The 6098-nt window shown below is 40.8% G+C and overlaps 1 pseudogene; it reads left to right on the forward strand.

The window, feature by feature from the left end:
• The first annotated feature begins 785 nt into the window (after positions 1-785).
• LOC149158497 (NDR1/HIN1-like protein 12) lies at positions 786-3778 on the forward strand (annotated as a pseudogene).
• Positions 3779-6098: the final 2320 nt, after the last annotated feature.

Consider the following 6098-nt stretch of genomic DNA (forward strand, 5'->3'; position numbering starts at 1 on the left):
ACATCTCAGCCCAATTCCAGTTGGAAAAGGCCTCTTCTCAAGCCAAAGACACTAGAATAAAGTCCTTAGAGGACTTAGTCATAGAGTTGGGACATAATCCCAAGGATGTTAAAGTAGCAAAGTAGTTGATAAAAAAGAAAAACGATGACATAGCTGCACTGAAGAAACAACTTAAGATTCCACCTCTTCATCATCCTCAAACAACTGAAGTATTAGAGACATAGAAGGAGGAAGAACTTATGGACTTAGTCCTTAAGTTAAATAACCAATTGAAGGAAACTGAGAAAGAATTGGACAACTTGATATAGTCCAAGTAGAGTGAGTTGGCCACCGCTCCTCAGACTGTAATTCCTACAGTTTCCACAGCAGTACCCTCCACTTTGGCAGCTGCCTTGGCACCAACAATTCCACCAGCAACAACATTGCTAGTGACAGGTACTACAACAGGTACAGGTACATCAACTAGCACAGAGACACCAATAGAGAAAACTGCAGAGTTAATCAAAGCCATGGAAGAAATGAGTATCCAGGCCACTGAGCTTAAGAAGCTCAGAGAACAAGTGTCAAATTTAGAAACCAACTGTAAACTTGTACAAATACAGAACAAAGAAGAAACTCAGAGGAACTTAAGGATGGCAGAAAGGATTAAAGCCTTAGAAAAGGATTTAACACTTCAAGAACCACTGGGAAACATGAGAGAAATCCTTTGGGCCAACATCATTGATTCCATCAATGATGTTTGGCCTTCTATTCAGATTATTTTTGAGCAAACAAAATTGGTCAAGATGGCTACTGAGGCAATCCACAAGATAGTGGAAGAATTAGGAAATAAACCAGAAGAAGCCAACCAATTGTTCGCCTTTTTGAATAGCAAAAAGAGATATCAGCTTGATGAATTGGAGATAGAGGATAGAACTGCAACAATCAAAGAAATCAAAAAGGTCCCCACTAAAAGGAACTTAATGCTAAACCTGGAAAAAAGATGTCAGAGCATCCAAGCAGACATTGACAGCTTCATGCTGAACTATGGCATCTTAAGAGAAAAAGGACTTCCCAGTCCTATGGTAATACATGATAAGTTGATGACCCAGGAAGATTACATTGATAAAATAAACAAGCTGGCCACAAGCCAAGCTAGTACTTCAGGGGTGAAATCTTTGCCCACTGGAAGAGTGCTTTATGACGGCTTTGAGAATCTGTTCTACATAGAACATGAAATCAAGCACTTATTCACAAGCAAACCAAGTTTTGCTAAGTACACAGAAGCTGATGAAATTTACAGGAAGATGATAAGAATAAAGTTACCTGACAGTGAATGGTGGACAAGTTTGACTGATTTACTATAAGTTACTATAGTAAATCTATAAGGTAAAAGATAACTGCCAGGTAAAATAGGTAAGACAGGATGAAACAACATAGGTAAAGAGTATCAGTAGGTCAAATATAAAAGTGATTCCAGCACATAACTACAAGGCAAATTGCAAGAGCCAAATCCAAGCAACAACAACCAGCACAGTCACAATTAAAGGGACAACAAACAATCAATTCTCCATCTGTCTCTATCTTCATGTTGAAGATATCTTTGTTTCCTAGAATAATTATCATATAGTTATGAGATATTTTGTATCAAATATTGTATAAATACTTCAAAAATCGAAGTAATTAGTGTGGATTAAAATACATTTTTGCAGACATATTATTTTTGAGCCAAGGAGCTTTGTACTCAAGACTGGACTAATTTTGCTGGATATGAAATAAAGCTGAGGACATTTCATTGGATTCGTGTGCACAGTTGGAACAAATAAGTATCGTTTTCTCATGTTTAAATATAGTTTTCTCTTTATGTCATAAAAATTCATATGTGTTTCTTATAAAATATTGAAAGAAAACAAGGAATGATATCATTAGAATTAGCTTAAGTGCTCTCTGTTTTAACTGTTTGCTTTATTTATGTTTTCTTCTAATCTACCTTGGTTTGGAGATTCTTAATTTCCTCTTTACTTCTGTAGTTTATCCTCCTTTTGGCCCATAGTACAGGATTCTTCATTTCCCTTTGCTATTGGCCATCCTTCCGTTCTTCGTCTTAATCCCAGTTAAGGATTCTTCATTGCCCTTAGCCATGGTTAGGATTTTCTTCCATTTAACTTGCAGATTTGCTCTAGTTGTACTAGCCTGCCCTGTGGACTCTTACCTCAGTAATATATCAAATCTAGTTAAGCTTTTCTTGATTGACTCCATAGCCCAGTGGCCTAAATATTTGCTTTTCCCATCTGTCTTATTAATTCCACCACCCACTCAAAACAAACAACCCTGAACATTAAGAACTAGCTTGAAATCTTATTTAAACAAAGTTAAATCATAAAGAGAGAGCCCTCTCTAGACTTAGGTTGGCTAGAACCTAGGTCTAAAAGATTGGTTTGTGGTTACCTCAGGCTATTCCTTCTTTGATAACTTCTAAGGAAAAAACTTGAGTGATAACAAGACACATTGTCTAGCGCAATGTAGTTGCAAGTATCATTTTCTGATCTAACAAAAGTTGGTTCCTGGATTACTTTTCTGGTTTGGTTTATTTTTGTTCTTTTCTTGGTGTGGAAATTACTCAGATCTTGGGGCCCTCCCCAAGATCTAGATCAGTGGTATCAAAGTAGGTTATGATTTAATGAAAATTGGGACCTTAAGGGTTTCTACTAGAAGTTCTCAAATCTATTCATAATTCTTAGTTGCAAACATTTGTGGAATCATGGTAGAAATCGATCCATAATGGCAGTAGTTTTTCTCATCACACGTTTTGGCTTCACCACACAACCATGTTATAGTATCCCTGTCACCGCCATAAATACCATGATGATGAAGGTGTTAATGGAATGGAATATTTCCTTAATCGCCATCATGTTCATAACTGCATTCATGGCCTAGTTCGTCAAATATCAAGAACTAACTGTGCCTCGAGCCCCGCTCATAGCCATAACCATGGAGCATAGTGCTATTTTAATGGTGGATAAAGAACAACTGAAGGTCGCCCCAAAGGCAGAGGAAGCAGTGCTTACGCATGCATTCGCACTGCTAGAAAGCCATTCATCTGAGTACCACCGACGGGCTTCATAAGCCTCATGTCATGGTTCCTCATCACACTGGTCATAATCTTGGGTGCCTTTACGCTCGTGTTGTGGCTCGAATACCATCCTCACAGGCCTCGCTTCTTTGTAGAGGGCGCCACCGTCTACCAGCTCAATATGACCGATAGATCCATGACGAGCAACATGTAGTTCACCGTCATTGTTGCCAATCCCCACTGGCATCTCACCCTACACTACGATAGGCTTGTGGCCTTCCTGCGCTACCGGGGCGAGGTGATCACATTAGTGACTTTGATGCCCAATATGTATGAGGGCCATCAGAGCTTTGTGGTGTTGTCCCCCATGGCTGGCAGGAACTTTGTGCCACTATTCCTTGATGCTGCTAGAGGCCTGGTCATGGATCGGAACTACGGTTTGGTTGAGGTAAGGCCAAAGATAAGGGGTTGGATCCAGTGGACCATACACTTATGATATCGAGTCACTATCACTTAGCCAAAAAATATGATCTTCTGTCATCGGTGAAACTTGCACACCTCTCCTTTGAAAATATCAGTGTCCTCTACAAAGAGGTGAAGGAATACGTGGTCATCAAGTACACGGTATTTTTCACCTCGACCATCATAAACAAGGTGATGATGAAGCCCTTTGTGAAGCTATTCAACATGGTGGTTTTTGAGCATATCACCACAAAGGAGGGGTAGGTGTATGACATTGTGACCAACTAGGCCTTCATGTCCTTAAACCGGGATACACAGTTGTGCATGGACCCCAACATTATCGAGTCTAAGGCCTTGGTCAACTCTTGTGGCCACAATTGACCCTTCTGCACCACTAATGTCAAGAGGCTCAACAACATTGGTATGATTGACAAGGTGCTTGGCATGAAGGCACTCTACATGAATATGGTTGAGTCTACCATTATTCTAATCACTAGAGAGGTTGTGTTTGAAGTGGTTGTAACTAACATGGAGATCTTGGCTGTTAACTAGAACACGACCAACGTCATCACACTCTCATGGTGGAACGAAACAGGCATGCTCTTCACGTCCAACGATCCTACCTTTTCACGGACCGCCAAGATGATTCCTCTTTCCCAAAATGTTTTTCTATACCATGTCATCAAGCGCAAGATCACGTGGAAATAGATGGAGGCACTCCCGGCTGGCACAATTCTCTCGAATTCCTTGGACGATTGTTGCCTCTTTCTCCACATGACCAGCAATGGTGGCCTCTGCGTAGCGACAAAGAACCAGCCCACCGCAAACCGCACTGCCTTGTGCCACCCAAATATTTACGCCGACATCGTTCTCTCCATCCATGGTGTCGATAGGATTGTCGACCCCGCCGCTAATTTTTCCTCTTGTGTCACTCGCCAAATGACGACGCCCGATACCCCGACAACGATGTCTCCCTCATTGCGGAGCGATGCCATCAGATTCATACAGAATAACGGGTACGGTGTCATAGCCATAGCGATGCAGATGCAGTCGTTGGAGTTGTGGCTTCTGGAAAAGATGATCATCTTTACTCCCAACAACGAGACACTTTTCGCTGGTGCCGACAAATTTCATTTCAACTTCTGGTACCATGTGGTCCCCCACAGGCTATGCCTCCTTGAGCTTCTCCAACTCCTACTGTAGACTCATCTCGATAGTCTGCTTTGAACACAAGACAGCTCCAATCCCCACCAGATAAATTCAGATATAATACCTCAATTGGAACATGATAAATCAACATTTTCTCCAAGAAGACAAAGATCTGTCAGAGCGATATTTTGGCTTCTATTTCTCAACATTGCAACCTATATGGTGGATCATTGGTTACAAAGTTTTGTAATTAGATGCCTCTATCCTTATCACGACTTTATTAAATGGTACCATCTCATTACAACTATTTCTTGTCATGTTAAATGGAGCCACCTTTCCGGTGACTTATTTTTCTTATGCACCCTTGGAAAATTGGTGGAGGAGGATGGAGAAGCTTTTTCATGAGATGGAGAAAATAGTGGTTCATGGCTCATTATTTCTAGAACAATAGTTTGTCAAAACTTTGTATTATGATTTTTTAGCAGCTAGGGGTGTTTATGGTGATAAGGTTATCTTTGCTTACTATCTTGAAGCATATTTTTGGTTGCGACAAAGTACCCCTTCTAATGACAAGGCAATGTCATGGTGGGCCTATCAACTCACAACCATGGGACAAAAGAATGTGAAACTTGATTACTTGGATGATGTCTTTATAACATCTCATTGGATGGTGAGAATCTATAAAGATAAGCCACCTGATCTATACCGAATAGATTGATAAGTGATCTCGAGGTTCATTACAGGGTATCTCTATCCTCAAACCCTTGTTCATTTTGGTTATGGGTCAAACACACAAAACTCTTTGCCAACGAAGTCCATTTTCTCAGCCACGCATTGTCCACCTCACAGTTGGCCCACTAGCATTATAGGGCATCTCTATCCTTGGCTCTTCGTTCATCATGGTTAAGGGTCAACCACACAAAACCTTTGCCAATGAAGTCCATTATCTTGTCCACACACTGTCCACCTCATAGCTTTCCCACCAACATTACAGGGTATCTCTATCCTCGACTCTTCATTCATCATGGTTATGGGCCAGCCATGCAAAACCTTTACCAGTGAAATCCATTTTCTTGTCCACACACTGTCAATATCATTGTTGGCTCACAAGAATTATAGGTTATCTCTATCCTTGGATCTTCGTGCATCATGGTTACAGGTCATCCACAAACCCTCGGTTATGGGTCGACTACGTAAAACCCTTATATTCGAAAACACTTGGGCATCTAAAACTCATCTTTGACAAAAACTTCTTCGGAGGGAACTTCATGCAATAGGGACCATTACTTCCTAAGGAGGGAGGAATGATCCGAATGGTAATCTGCCCATGATATTTTCCCATCCATCCCATGGTAATGAAACTAAAAATGTGATAAATAACAAGCCTCTTTTTGTAAGAGGACACATTTCCCACCGCAATGTAGTTGCAACTATC

This window comes from Pinus tabuliformis, chromosome 5_2 (genome assembly GCF_031772625.1).
Source record: "Pinus tabuliformis cultivar Carrire ecotype Pingquan chromosome 5_2, CPIR1, whole genome shotgun sequence".
In the NCBI taxonomy this organism is placed as follows: Eukaryota; Viridiplantae; Streptophyta; class Pinopsida; order Pinales; family Pinaceae; genus Pinus; species Pinus tabuliformis.